The sequence below is a fragment of the Gracilinanus agilis genome, chromosome 6, assembly GCF_016433145.1.
Source record: "Gracilinanus agilis isolate LMUSP501 chromosome 6, AgileGrace, whole genome shotgun sequence".
Taxonomy (NCBI): Eukaryota; Metazoa; Chordata; class Mammalia; order Didelphimorphia; family Didelphidae; genus Gracilinanus; species Gracilinanus agilis.
In genome coordinates, this window is record NC_058135.1 from 210,101,296 (window position 1) to 210,117,642 (window position 16,347).

The window sequence follows — 16,347 nt, forward strand, 5'->3', positions numbered from 1 at the left end:
CCTCCTCCCTCCCTTCCTTCCTTCTTCCCTCCCTTCCTCCCTTTTTCCCTCCCTTTCTTTCTCCCTCCCTCCTTTATTTTCCCTCTCTCCTTTCTCCCTCCCTCCTTTCTTCCTCATTTCTCCCTTCTTTCTTTCCTTCCTTCCTTCTTCCCTCCCTCTTTTCTTCCTTCCTTCCTTCCTTCCTTCCTTCCTTCCTTCCTTCCTTCCTTCCTTCCTTCCTTCCTTCCTTCTTCCTCAGGAGCACATAAGCTGACAGAGCTCAGATTGCATGGAATACTACCATGGCTGGGGACAGAATATAGAAGGAAGCTAGGACATTATTTCATCTTTTTCTGACACAGTCACGTGTCAGACTATAGAGCATATTTCATGAGGATATGTATCAAGAGAATTGTTTCAAATGAAATCAAACATTTATTGAATGTTCAGTCATGAAGGGCATTATTTTTATTCATCAAACAAACTAAAGAAACTAAAATCTAAATTTAATCACAGAGTTGGGGAAAATACAACATTTTCTTTATACATAAAACCTAATGAGCACATCATTGATTTTTCTCTATCAGAAAGAGGAAGGTGCACTTGCATTCCTGCTGAAGCATAGAAACAAGTGCACTTTGCACATAGTAATAAGAAGAGTTAGCTAAAAGTTGGAAGCTGTCAGTAGCAGTTCTGTAATTGTCAGAGGAGTGGAAGTGGAGAAGGATGGGGAACAGTTCTCAAGCCCATTGGTGTCTGGAACTTGCTTACACTGCTCCTGTGGACTTTTCATGAGTAATAAGAATGATTGTTGATATTAAAACTATTAAAAGATTTTGAGGAGTAATAGTGATATAATAAAAGTTTATTCATTCAGAATCCACTCATTCAGATTTTGTAATGAATTAGGAATGGATTACTGGTTATCATTTGCTGAAAAAAACTGCTCAGAAAATAAATAAACAGGACAAAAAGTAATAAATGTTTGTGCAAATTTACTTAAAAATAAATCGTGGTCATGTATTTCTGCTGCATTCTTTGATATGCAATTACGAGGCTAACCACAAAGGAATCAGAATTCTGTCTTATTTTTTAATTACTTCACAAGACCTAGCACAATGCCTAAATTAATGATTAAAGCATGGGACTCAAACTCAAATGGAATAGGGGGCCATTAAAATAAATATAAAGATCCTCAAAGACACAAATAAATCAGGAAACCACATATTAGTATTATTTACATTCTGTTGTATTTTTATTTATTGTGTTAAATATTTCCCAATTACCTTAAAAAAACCAAAAACCTTACTTCCTGCCTTAGAATTAATACTGTGTATTGGTTCCAAGGCAAAAGAGTGGTAAGGACTAGGTTATGGTGGTTAAATGACTTGCCCAGGGACACAAAGTTAGGAAATGTCAGAAGCTATATTTGAACACGAGACTTTCCCTCTCTAGGCCTGACTCTCAATCTGTTGAGCCACCCAGCTGCCCCCTCCAATTACATTTTAATCAGGTTCTGTCCACACTCATGCAAGCCTTGTGTTTGACACCTCTGATCCAAAGCATGGTGTGGTGAAAGAGTGTGGAAATTAGTCAGGACCCCAGTATGAGTCCAGGCTCCAATACTTAAGAGCTATGTGACCCTGAGTTCATCTTTTCCATCTCTGATCCTTAGTTTTCTCCTCCATAAAATGGAAATAATAACTCTCACTTCACAGGGCTGAGTGCTTAGCTACTTATTGACCTGGGTGTCTGATACTCATGTCCTAGCTCCACTTTTGACACTAACTACTCATCACTTATGACTCTAGGAGAATCATTTTTCCTCTGGGGTCATGTTTTCTTATATTTAAAATGAGGGAATAGGTGTTGATGATCACTAAGGTCTCTTCCTTTGACTAGTTTAATTATTTTATTTAATTACTTAATACATACATTATTTTATATTAATTATTTAATTTATGTAGTTGATTTTCACCTCTCCAATTATATTATAGGCTCCTGGGGAGCATCTCATCACATTTTGCTGCTCCATTAAAATTTTTAAATGATTTTTCACTTGTTTATTTGGGTAAATGATTTGGTTTTATAAGATTTAATTAGTGAGAACTTCTTGGCATTGGAGAATAACAAAATGTTAGCATTAAAGGCAGCTCAGAGGCAATCCAGAATCTGGAGATCTTGCTTCCATCTTGGTGAATGGCTTGGTCTTGGAAAAGCCATTTCATTTGATTTCCTCAAAATGAGGATTTGCAATCCCCACCTACCTCCCAGAAATATTGTGAAGATCAAATGTGAGACAACATATATAAAAAAATCATTCTTAAAGTGGGAAGCATTTTTTTAACTTTACATGTACATTAATTTTAAAACTGCAAAACACCTTAGTAATCCTTTAGTCCCACTTCTATATTGGACAGATAAGGGAACAGAAGCCCGGAGAAGAGTACTGACTTGTCCTAGATCATACAACAAATGAGTGGAAGAATTAAAATTAGAGCCCAAGTACTGTGACTCCTATGCCAGAGCTTCTTCAGTTTTGACCCACTGACTGCCAATACTGGGTAGTGTCATGGATAGAGCACCAGATCTGGAGTGAGGAAGACTCATCTTCATGAGTTCAAATCTGAACTCAGACACTTCCTAGCTATATGATCCTGGGCAATTCACTTAACCCTATTTGCCTCAGTTTCATTATCTATAAAATGAACTGGAGAAGGAAATGGCAAACCACTCCAGGATCTTTGCCAAGAAAATTCCAAATGGAGCCATGAAGAGTCAGGCACAACTGAAAATGACCAAACACCACCACCCAGTAAAAAGCTATGGGATGATGATGACAATAATGAAAAATATGAATATCAAATGAATGGTTTATATAATATATGTTCTTTCAGAAAACCAGGAATTCATTATGGGTTGGGAAGGCTTTTTGGAAGAGGGATTTGATCCTTCTTTACTTACATTCTATTCTGCAATGATACTGGCTCATATTTTCCTAGTGTTTTCTTATTTATTAACCAATTAGCCTATAACAACTTTTGGAACATGTAAAAATAATAATAATAGCTTGTATTTCTATAGCTTTTGCAATTAAGCCAAACTGATTTTTTCAAATGAGCAAAGTCCAGGTTCAAACCAAAGTATTTTATAAGTACCAACAGCAAAAATACTATTATCCTTTTATAGATGAAGTTGACTATAAACATCATTTAGTCCAACCTACTTGTTTTTTTTTTAATTTTTAAAATTTTTAGCTTAATTTTTATTCTTTTTTCAACCTACTTGTTTTACAGATGAGGAAACTAAGGGTCCCCTAGGTGAAGTGATTTGACCAAGGTAATGCAGGTAGGAGATAGCAAATCCTGTATTCATTACTAGGTTCTCTCCAGACCTAAAGTCCTACTAATCTTCCTCCTAATGGGGAAGAGTTAACTCTGGATCCTTGAAGAACCACTCAATGGAGCACAAGTTTTGGTAGATTTTACTAAACTTCAAGGGTTTCAAGGATAGGTCTAGAAATAGATGATATGTCTGTCATCCAAAGGCCAGCCTAGCTAAATTTGGAGAACCTCATCATCAAATTGACTTCAAGACAATGCATTTTTGGCCATAGAAAGTCTTGGAAGTCATTTACCTCCCCATGGAAGGATTCTGGTCCATGCCATGGGAGGGAGAACCTATACCAACCAATCAGGGAACCTTGAGTTACTGAAGTGCAAATGAGGAAATGAAGGGTCGGGGAGGTTAAATGACTTGCTTCTGGTCACCTGGATCATCAGAGGCAGAGCCCGTATTTGAATCTAAGTCTCTGACTCAAAGTCTGGAGTTCTTTCTTCTGAAGTATCCTGGTTCCTTTATAAAATGAAAGTAAATATCAGGTTTTTATGAATGGATTCCAGCATATGTCTGCTTTTCTCCATAGACCTGAGTCATCACCACTCCTCCAGAGAAAATGACTAACATTTTATCTCCTTCCTCTAAGAGGAGATTCAGAGAGAGGTCTATGAATAAATTCTTTTATAAAAATAGCACTAAATGTATACTCGTGTTCTTGTTCTTTCTTTCTTACCTCATCTCTAGAGAAGCATATGTAATGTTTATGGTATGGCTTGCTTTTAATAGAAAGGATCAATGTTTTGATTTTAAATGCCCTTTTACACTGTCTGCTTTTATCATGTTGCCATCCTTTATCCTAATGATGCCACAGAAGTGCTTTACAGCTCATAATAGCAAAAAAAAAATGTTTTAAAATAGAGGTCACCTGAAAAAAACACAGCTTTTTATGTTTCCTTCAAGGCTGCTATTTTAGCTTTTGTTCTTTTTATATCTTCTCAAACTAAAAGCATCCACAGTTCTCTTTTTTGCCCTAATATCATTCTTATTCTACAAAATTGGGATTGCTGATATTCACTCACTTACTCATCAAAAATGTCTTAGCCAACAGCAGGTAGCATCCTTTATGGTCAAGGGAAGAGCTCACTACCACGTCTAATAGGTTCCTGGTTTAAGCCAAAACTCTTACCCACCTTTAGCTCTGCAATATAAATTGAGTTAAAGTCATCTTATGTTGTGCTCATTTTTTAAAAAGTTTTTCATTTGTATTTTTGTTTTAGTATCACTTAGATTTCTCATTGGTTTCTTCTCCTACCCCTCCAGAATAGAGTCTTGGGAAAGAAGCATCTAAATCCCTCCCTCTAAACTCATAAAAATTTCCCTTTTTTCTAAAATCACACATATGTTTCATTCATTTGAGACATATTTCATATCAGACAGCCATTCTTAATAATGGTGAATCATTATAAATTATATAAAAATTATTTAAAAGAAAGGGGAAAGTTCAGCAAACCTATCCAACTATCAAAAAAGCTGCATTTTTAAATAAACGGTTTCCTCATTACATTTTATTATCTTAATATAGCTCATACTTTTTTGCATCTTGGACTCTTTAGCAGTCTGGTGAAGTCTATGGACACTTTTCAGAATAATGGTTTTTAAGAGCATTAAATATAATATACAAGGTTACAAAGGAAATCAAAGGTTCATGAAAATAAAGTTGTAATTTTCTTCCCATCCAAGTTCCCAGATCTCCCAAACTCCAAAATCTTTTCATGGACTCTTGAATTCCAGGTTAAGATTCTCTGACTTTACTGTTTTGGAGCTTCAGTATGCTACGTGTTGTATTTTTTATCAAGGATTCATTGCCTTATAGAGCTGAAGGTCAACAATAATTAGATGCTCAATCTTCTAATTTCCTTTTAAAATAATTAATTTATTCATTTTACATTAAAATTCCAGGGTTTTTCCCTCCTTCCCTGCACTAGAGAGAGAAGGCACCATTTGACAAAAAGATATGTGTATATATAAAACTAAGTCTTCCTTGTTTTTATTTATCAATTCTTTCTCTGAAAGTGGAAATACACAAGTCATTCTCCTAACAATATTTCTATTGCTGTATATAATGTTCTTTTGGTTCTGCTTATTTTACCCTTCATAATTTCATGTAGGTCTTTTCTTTCCATTTAAAAAAAATTAATCCACTTATCATTTCTTATGGTGCAGTAGTGATCCATCACAATCATTGGTCACAACTTGTTTAGTCATTCTCCAATTGATGGCATCCTCTCAATTTCTAGGGGGTTTTTTTTGCCACCACAAAAATAGCTACTATAAATATTTTAAAACATATAAGGTCTTTTCTTTTTTCCCTCATCCTTAGGAGACAAACCTGTAATGATAATTATTATAATGATAATTTAAGTAATAAATAATAATTATGATAATTTAATAGAAGGGAAAAGTGAAGTCCATGGGGCTCAAGAGCTTTGCTGAAGCATGGAAAATGGCAAAGCTGGGCTTGAACCCAGGTCTTCTAAATCCACTACTTTATATTACACCAGGTCACTTCACCAGTCTTCAAACCTGATCATATTTTCCTTAGAAGTGATTCGTCTACTATATAGAAGTCACAGACTATAAAGGATAGAGTGGATTTTAGAGATGAATTGTCTTAGAATCAAAGCCAGGATTTAAATGGAGGTCTTGTGACATTAGCTTTGTGACCTTTGTCAAAGGACCTCATTTCTCCCTACTCTAACCCATCTTTTACATAATTTCCTGTGTTTTTACTTAAGCATGAGTGTGAGCATGCCATTCTACAGCTCAATGAAATTCAATGACTCTCTGTTATCTTTAAGACAAAAAAGGAACTCAATTTAGCCTTTTGAAAGGATATATTATTTATTTAATTTTAACATTCTTTTCTTTTTAATTTTGAGTTCCAAATTCCCTCCCTCCCACACACTAAGAGAAAGCAAGGAATCAATTATACATGTGAAGTCACATGTTATTATTAGTCATATTAAAAAAACAAGAAGAAAAATAAAGTGAAAAAATGATGCTTTGATTTGCACTCCAAATCGATCAGTTCTCTTTCTGGAGGTGGATAGCATTTTTCATCATGAGTTCCTTGGAATTGTCTTGGATCATTGTATTGATCAGAGTAGCCAAGTATTTCACAGTTGATAATCATTACTACTTTGCTGTTACTGTGCACAATAAATCTTCTGATGACTGAAACTTATCTGTTCACTATGGCTAATTTCATGACATTTGGCTCTTTGTAACCGATGACCACCATATTGACAACTAGATTAACTGGCCTGGCCCCGTTGCAGGCCAGTTTACCAACCTTATGTCGTCATATGGTATAGTTGAGGAAGGAATTTTCCATAGGCCCTATGAGCAAAGAACATAAAGTATAAATGAAAACCCCAATTTGCTGCCTAATGTAGCAATTTGCAGTCACCTTATTGAGCTAGGCTTTGCTGCAGTGTTTCTGCAAGCATTTCCCATTTGAAAACTGATCAGTGATATTTTTGAGCGCCATGAATAACTATGAGTTAAAAGCACAATAAAATATGGGAAAAATAATATCTACTTATCTAGAAAATATTAGTGATCAACATTCTACTTTTATTGCCTGCTATTCCATTAGTAGGTGCTATGAAATGGTTTTTTAGGAGAAAAAAACCCATTTACATTTGTAGAAAGCATTTAAGTATGGGGAAATGTTTCTGAAATTAGAAGAAAATTTTTTTGCCAATTTTACCAAGCCTGTGATTAAATTACATCTCACAATGTAGAATTAAACCCAGAATCATAGTGTTGACTATAAAGTTTTATATTCTGAAAAGAGCAAGAAATAAAGTTGGAGAATCAATTGCTTAAAAAAAAGGAGATATCTCCAAATTCAAAATATTCCATATCCTTCTGCATGGGCCTTTCCTAGATATATATGTCTCATCTCAGTTTTCCTGGCATCACAGTTATTTCTCTACTAATCTTTCCTCTATTTTTACCGTAAACTCCTTGAGAACAGTGTCTATATTATATTTGTCTTTGTATTCATAGCATCTAAATCACAATCTTGACAGAGTAAATTCATACCAAGTGTTTGGTCAATTTGAATTTGAATTTGCTTACTGATCTGATAAGATGGTATGGGGTCTCATTACTGTCACTGTAAGGGACATAAGAATACAAGGGAAAAAATGATAGAACTGAAACTTATAGAGATGATGAATCTGAAGTCCAGGGAGGGATAGTGAATTTCATAGTGAGTTGGGAAATGGGGCAGAGTGGGAAAGTGAAGAGAAGGGGGACAAGAGGGGTTTGAGGGCACCACACCCAGACAAGATTTTAGTCAATATCTGGAGTCCATCAGAAAGAAGAGAAGAGTTAGTTAATTAAAATTAAATAAATATGGAATCTTGCTAGTAATTCTAATTCTACTTAGAATCCACTCAAACCACAACTCAGAACAGTTTCTAGCGGAATTAGGGCTTGTTAGGAGCCTGCTAATTACTAATCAAAAGCAATCCAGTTTATTAGCCTCAGACTGAAAGAGAAGGCAACATATGCAGCCAGAAGAATGAAGAGAGAGTATCTGAATGAAAAATGAAGAGGTAGATAATTAGATTAAAATAGAGGCTTCTTGGTAATTAGATTTCTGCTTGAAACTCCTTCACTGAAATCATCAGTGGGGGTAGCTATTGTTTGCATTAGGGTTTGGCTGAAATCTGAAAAGTGTCAATCAAAGACAGCTAAGAAAAATAACAAAAACAATGGAAGGAAAGTTAGGAAGTTTACTTTAAAAAATAAGGTCTTATGTAGGAAGCCTAATGATTGAGCCCCCATCATAGTAAAAATAATAATAATAATTCTTGTATTAATGTTAAGAAGTGTGCTATGCTTATATTTCTGGAAGTAATAAGTAACTACTTTGTATCTACACAAAGTGAAGCTTGGCCCTTCACCTAAAGGTAAATGTTTTTTGAAAGGAAAAGTACTTCAGGGAGAAAACAAAGAAGGAAAAGAATCTGATGGGACAGAATGGAATTCTAAACTATGTCAGGAAGTTAGAGGGGGAAGAATATGAAATAGAGAAGGAAGGGAAGATCCTTAAATGCTTTGAGTTAAATAAAAAACATTAGACTTTTCTTGTAGATTAGGGATTTTCAAAGCTTTTAGACTCAGGATTTCTTTAAATACTTAAAAATTATTGAGGACTCCTACCCTCAAAAGAGTTTTGTTTATATCTACTTTTATAGATGGTTTATATCAATTTATATTTACCAGTTTTATATCTATTGTTTATATCTATTGATATTTACCAGATTTGAAGTTTAAATATCTTAGTAATGTTCTGAAAATAGTTTTGACCTTGGAGACCCCCTGGAAGAGTCTCTGGAATCCTCAGGGATCCTTGGACCACACTTTTGCTGATGTAGAGCAAGAATTCTTGACCTTATTGTGTGTCATATGCCTCTTTGGCAGTGCAATGATAATTGTAATGTAAGTGTAGTTAGCTTAATTAAGAAAAGAGTGTAGTTAGATATAAGGTTTATAAAAGAGATTTGAGATTTCCTAGGTTGCTTTAAGATTTGCCATGGAAACCTGACGAGGTTAGAGGAAGAGAATTTTGCAAGGTGTCCTGAACACATCAATTGAGAAACTCTCTCCCATTTCTGGAACAGAGACTTGGAGGTTGCTTGTTCCTGGCTTTCCCTCTGATCATCCTTGAAGAGTTTGTGGAAGATTTACAATATATTGAATATTTGGAAGGAGTTGGAAAGCTGTTTTGATTGCAGAGCAGGAAAGTTACTGAGCAACTCTTTGATTTTTTTTTTTTATCCTTGTACTTCGGTGTATTGTCTCATAGGTGGAAGAGTGGTAAGGGTGGGCAATGGGGGTCAAGTGACTTGCCCAGGGTCACACAGCTGGGAAGTGGCTGAGGCCGGGTTTGAACCTAGGACCTCCTGTCTCTAGGCCTGACTCTCACTCCACTGAGCTACCCAGCTGCCCCTGAGCAACTCTTTGAAACTCCTCTGGAGGCACCAGAGAACAGTTGCAGGGAGAAATCTCTTGTGACCCAGACTGACAGAGTTGATCTTTGGCTGAAGGGAAAGGAAGTTTGACAGATCTCTATAACATTAAGTTTATAATAGGTAGAAGTTAGAAATTATATTTTAGGTAGATAGTGTAGAGTAAGCAGGATCACTATTAGTGATCAAGAAGACTTCCCTTGTGGGAAATGACTGTTTGAGAATTTATGTAGAAATATTAGTTAATAGGGAATTTCTTATCAATACTTATTTTCCTTTTACTTTCTCTTTTATATAATTTAATAGTTATAATAAATAGTTTTTATATAACTGGCCTAAGCAAGAGTTTTCCTTCAACTGCTTGAGCAGCCATTTTCCTCAATGATCAACCTCAAGAGCCTGTCCACCCAAGTGACAACTATTGATAATACCAATACCAATAACCAATAAGGGTCAATACCCTTTTCAATGGTATTCTGATGAAGCCTATGGACCCTTTCTTAGAACCATATTTTAAATAACTAAACAAACAATATACATAGAATTACAAAAGAAACAAATTATTTTGAAATATAATGATCAAGATATGGTTTTATTTGTCAAAGATGACAGTGGTTTTGAGGAGTAAATAGTTCCATGTACTCCAGGAAAAACTGTGGCTCTACAGCCACCATCCAGATAGAGTGGCATTCATCAGTGGAAGGAGACAGGAGTAGAGGATGCTTGGTCTCCTACTCAGTCACCACTGAATCACTGCAGAGGGCCACTCAACCATCTACATGTCAGCTTGACAGAAACACTAGAAACCTGATGTCTCCCCAGGGCATGTATGCAGGACCCTATAGAAAGCTACCTGAAACTTGTCATTCCTAATATTGTATCCCCTGAGATTCATGTATACTCAAAGGATGTTTCTAGAAGAGAATTAAGAACAGTTGCCTAGGGATTTGGAAGTGCTGGACTCAAAATGAAAACCTTAGTAATAAAGATTTCTATTACCAACTGGATATTATTCAGTCAATCAGTCAACATTTATTAATTGCCTACTCTGAGTCAGATATTATGCTAAACACCAGGGATACAAAAGAGTCAAAAGATAGTCCCTGACTTTGAGGAGTTTAAAATTTAATGAGGGAGACAACATGAAAACAAAAATATTTAAAGCAAGCTATATACAGAATACAGAATTAACATAGGGAAGGCACTGAAATCAAGAGGAGTTGGAGAAGGTTTCCTGTAGAAGATGGGATTTCAGTTGTGATTTAAAGGAAGCCAGAGAGATCAGTAGTGGGACCTGGGAGGTCACAGTGTTTCCAAAGACAAAACAAGATTTAGAATTCAAATAATTGTCTAAGAAGACACTATCTAAGAATGGAATTTAAATTTCTGAACCTAGGTTTAAAATATTGAACTATCCTAAGGATCTTTGACTAAAAGGGACATAAAATGAGAAAGGGAGGTAGAAAATTATTCACAAATAGTTGTCAAATTAGATACTTCAGAGATTAGTAGGAATACAAATGAAAAGTATTATCACTCAAAAAGTACCAGTAATTCACAGTAAACTGTATCCAAGAAGGAAGTTAGCATGAAGATCAATGACTTTAGATATCTGTAGACAAAATCATAAACTCTGGGCAAGAAACAAAAGATAGAACCCTGGATTCAAAAATAGAAATTTTAACATAAGATAAATTTAACCTGATACTTGGTATCACAGAGACTTGGTATAACATGATACAAGACTAGAATACTGCTGTGGAAGATCATACCTTATTCAAAAAGAAACACTATAGATAAAAGGGATGATGGAAGTAGACTTGTGTATATAGAAGATAGAGTCTTATGAAGAAATCCAAGAGTGAGCCCCTCCAGGCTAAATACTCCCCAGTTTTTCAAGGTATTCCTGAATGCCATAATTTTCAGTCCTCTCTCCGTTTTCTCCATGCTGGTTACCCCCATGCACATGCCCAGATTGTAGATGTACTTATAAGAACACAGATTTTGAACTAGAAAGTACTTAAGAGATCATCTAGTCCAAACCATTCATTTTGCAGATAAGTTAACCAAAGTTCAGATAAGTAAAAATAATAACTTAATATTATTATATCAATTAAGAGACAAAACCTGTTTTTGAACTTAGGACATCTGATTCTACAGCTAACACTCTTTCTATGATTTCCTGGACCAGAAACAGGGTCTGACTATAGCATAGAGCTTACATTAGTAACCTTCAGAAATTGGTATTCATCTTGAGTTCATATCTGTGCTAAGATTGTAATAGTAACAGAAATGAGATCTTTACTCTAATCTCTTTTGACATGATAAACTTTGATGTGACAAGGAGAATGAGAAAGCTTCATTAGAGAAAATGTTATTATCTATTATGGAGAGAATCTAAATGTTACTTTTTCTTGAATGTTTTTGTTGGTTTCATGTCCCCATGTTTCCTCAATATCATTTCTCAGTTAAACGTGATAGGTTTGTGTTCTAGATATAGATAATTAATTATTTCTACAAATATATGTTATATATATATATACACAAATGTATGTATGAATCTACTTTAATTATTTAAACACATAAGTGAATCTACTATGTGATATGCACTATTCTAGAGGCTTTGAGAGAGATACAAATTTCCATTTCAAAAATTGGTTTGAAGCAGCAATTCAGACATAAGATGAAAGTGGGAGAGATGGCATAGTTGAACTAACAGAATTAAGAGGAATTAAGTCATTTCTGTTCCCATCTTTTTGAATAACTAGCCTTAAACAAATCAACAAACCTCTGTGTGCCTCAGTTTCTTTATAAGTCAATAGATGATAATAATAACTGGCCTACTTATATTAGAGGACTGACAGAAATCAAATAGATAAAGATATGAAAGCCTTTTACAACATAACAAGTACTTAACACACTTTAAGCTCACAGATGAAGTGAATCTCAGGTCCAGGATTTCTTGGTCTTTCGGGTACTTTAGAATAGTCTCACTGCCCACTTGATACTTCTGATCTCTTCCTAATTACTTCCCCTCAGGCCTATAAAGACCTTCACATGAGGTTGACTCTCCTCATGCCCAAGTTTTCATGTCAAAACTTGACAGTCTTTTACATGTACTGACTTTGATGGCACCATGTTCCCTGAGGGTTTGGATAGTGACCCTCCACTAGGCAGTTCACTACCCTCTAGCCAAATACCAGTAACTCAAGAGAGTTTTCTTTGTCCAACTCGGTCAGATGAGCTGTCAAGAAACAGTAAAAACTAACTGGTCTCTGCCAACCTTCCAAGAGTTTTTCCTTTGAAGTATCAATTTTTCATTGGAATTGAAATGAGCAGAACCATGTTGGAGGGTAGGCAAGGACCAGGATAGACTAGATCAGGGAGAAAAAGAGAGAAAAAACATGAGGACATTTCATCAAATTTACACATTTTGGATTTTGGCAAGGTCTCCTCCATTGAAAAAGTTCAAATCATGTACAATCTAGGGAAGGTTCAAAGTCTCTGCTGAAGGATGACAGCTTGTTTCTATGTAGCATTGTTTGATGACTAAATTATTCTTGATTGCAAGTCTATATCTTTGGCTTTTTGGAATATAATATTCCATCATCTGTGCTCCTTTATGGATTAAATATGCAGAATGTAACACAAATTTTTAGGTATGGACAATATAGGAATTTATTTTGTTTGACTATGAATATTATATTATGATTTTTAGTTCCCCCTTGCCCCAGGAAAGCAAAAGGAAATAAATATTTTTCAGTGAAAAAAAGTTAATTTTTTAAAAGGGACATAATTCTGAATAGAATGCACAACTGCTTCTCCCAGAGCCATATAAAAGTCTACTTCTGCCTTATCTTTTGACAGAGGTGAAAATGAGATTCATTTAGAATCTCTTCTCTTATTTAGAAATCCCAGGACATCAGGAGAATAGGCAACAATGGAGCACTTAAATATTTCGATTTAAAAAGACAGAAGAAAAAGTACAATAACAATCCAATAAAATTTGGAAAATCAAGCAACCTCTATTCCATGGAATCATCCAAGTGATTGAATAGAAGGCACTTCAGAGGTGAGATTCTTATCCCCCTCATTTTACAGTTAAGGAAAGTGAGAAGTAGAGAAGGAAAATGATTTGCCTTGGGTCACACAGGGAGTAAACAGCAGAAATGGAGTCTGAATTCAGAACCTCTCACTCAGAATTCTGGGCTCTTTTCATGGCACCATGCTGCTGCTGCTCCCTGTTAACTAGGCGATTTATTGCCCCTGATGAAAACATGTTAGAAACTCCAACCCTAAATAATGTAAAAGTCTTTTTTATGATTCCAGGCATTTCAAAATAATGATACCTTTCTCTATTAAGTATTAATATTAATCGATTATTAAGTATTCAACTCAGCATATGTTACTCTGTGCCCAGCTTTGGAGGAGTAGCTAAGAAGTAAGAATTGGTTCTTGCCCTCAAGACCTACACGGGGGAAAATGAAGTGTTAGCAGAACTCTTTTGTAAACCCAAGAGTCTTTTGATCTTGAAAACAGTAGCACTTGCCACATTTTACCCTATGAGTCCCACATTCAGAGATCTTCCTTAAAAACTAGATAAAAGGCAGCATTTTTTAAACCTACAGATTTTAATGGAGAATTTTTGACAAGTAATGTCAATTACTAGGTAACTTCATTGCATGGGGAAATTTCAGTTAGAAGAAAAAAATGCCTTGATTATCCATTCACATAAATAGCATTTCCCCAAATGGAAGACATTATCATATTTTTCTAGGAGTCCTACTAGAATTTGGGTTGTCCCAAAATCTTAGCCCCAGATACTGCAGCTTCCCCAAAAGTTGTCTCAGGGAAGAGAAGAGGGACTAGAGAAAAGAGGACCAAGAACAGAACCTATCTAGGACCTCTGAAGCCTCGCAGTTACAAAAACAAGAGAAAGCCCTGGCCTAGTTATGTCAGTCAGTCAACAAATATTTATGAAGTACTTATAGTATGTGCCAGGCACCGTGCTAAACTCTGAGGATACCAAAACACAAACTAAAAACAAAGGGAAAGCAATCCCTTTTATAAGTTTCATGAAAGCAGGAACACTGGTGCAAAGAACAGTGTATTGAGAATCAACAAATAGATTGATGGTCTAGGCTGGACCCTGCCATATTAATAATTCATTTCAACGTTTGATAAGTAGATAACAGTGTATAGGACTCTGGGGTAACAGCTTAGATAAGAGAAGAGTTCAATTTTCAACACCTGAGCTTCACATTTATTTTAAAATTAAAAAAATCTATTTATTCACTTTTTAAGCTTTATACTTCCTCAAGGACATAGTATAGTGCCTTATTATAGGTGCATAATAGATACTTGAAAATTGAACTGAATAGAATCTAATTGAACTCCATACTGGATATTTAATAATAATACTGGAATTTTTACTGGATTAATTAGTTAAAACTGGAAGTTTTGAAAAAGTCCCTTTATAGGCAAAACAAGGACATGTCTGAGGTTGAGGGTTCAAATTCCTCCTCTACTTCTTTCTCTGAGCCTTGCCTAATCAATAAAAATAAGCTTTAGACTTGATGACCTCAGAGGTTCCTTCTACCTCTAAATCTATGATCTTATGACTATTTGATTCTCACAACAGCCATCTAAAACGGGTTTTAGAGAAAGAATGCTTAACCATGTTAGTGTTCTAGACCCCTTTGGCAGTTTGGTAAAAACCTATGCAAAAAATAAAATTCATAGGATTATAAAGTTATAAGTTTAGATAAGTCATAAAGTTATTGAAGATTCTAAATGTTAGTGAAAATAAAGATGTGATTTCCCACCTACCCCCATCCTAGTTAGCAATCCCCTAAAATCCATTCATCAACTCATGGATCTCAGGCTAGGAATTCTGTTCTGAAGTTATTCTTATTTCCTTTTTTTTCTTTTTTTTAAATATTTTATTTTTTTTAGAAAAATTTTCCATGGGAGTGGAAACAGAAGAAAAACAACCACTCATTTCCTTTTACAGTGAATGACTTAGTTATACCACTCAGCCAGGAGCTATGAGAATGAGCCTTGGCCTGTGCTGCTCTTGACTCCAACCTTAGCCCTCCTCCTTCCATGGTTTAGTCTTTACAAAGAGGCTGCTAACATAAGCAAAGACCTACATACAGTAAACATTTGCCATCTGACAAATGTAGAGCAGGGTATAATTAAAGGCTAAATTGAACGTCCTCTTGTTCCACAATGTACTATGCAGACAATAAAAGCTATGCCTGCTCAGGACAGGGAGAGATGAGTGTGGATTCTAAAAAAACCTTTCACAATCTGTCTCCAGGTATCCTTCCAATCTTAGTTCTCATTACCTACTTCTGGGCACTCCATGTGCCAAGGCAATAGTCTATCCATTTGGTTGGCTGTTCCCTGAATTCCCCATCCCACCTCTCACCCCAATGCCTTTACAAAAACTATTCCTCAAGCTTAGAATGAATTCCCTCCTCGCCCCTCTGCCTCCTTGGATCATTCTTAGCTTCATTTGAGACTCAGCTCAGATACCACCACCTATGTGACACTTTCCTAATTCTAGCCAGCATCCCTGAATTATTAATGCTTTATCCTCATTAAATTATGTTACATCTACATATGTTTACATAGTACATCTCTCTAATAACCTCCTTGAGAATGGGGACTTTTTTCTTTCTTTTTTATTTTAATTGTTTTACTTTCTCTTTCTAGAACTTTTTCTCAGTAGGGGTAGAGGGTAGGATTTTGGACATATACCTTTATTTGTATAAGGAACTCTGAAGTAAGAAAACTCCCTCTGTGAATACAGGTAAACTTAGATAATTGCCTGGAGCAATCAGCGGTTAAATAGTTTACTCAAGGTCATAAATTTAGTGTTTGTCAATGACTGCACTTGAGCCTAGGTCTTATTTTCTTTCTTTCTTTCCTTCTTCCTTCCTTCCTTCCTTCCTTCCTTCCTTCCTTCTTCCTTCTT

The 16,347-nt window shown here is 35.4% G+C and overlaps 1 protein-coding gene across 1 annotated transcript in view; it reads left to right on the top strand.

The window, feature by feature from the left end:
* The window catches only part of SLC2A9 (solute carrier family 2 member 9), a 315,386-nt gene that overhangs the window by 187,819 nt on the left and 111,220 nt on the right, over positions 1-16,347 (top strand). The gene's annotated exons all lie outside the window — the stretch shown is intronic.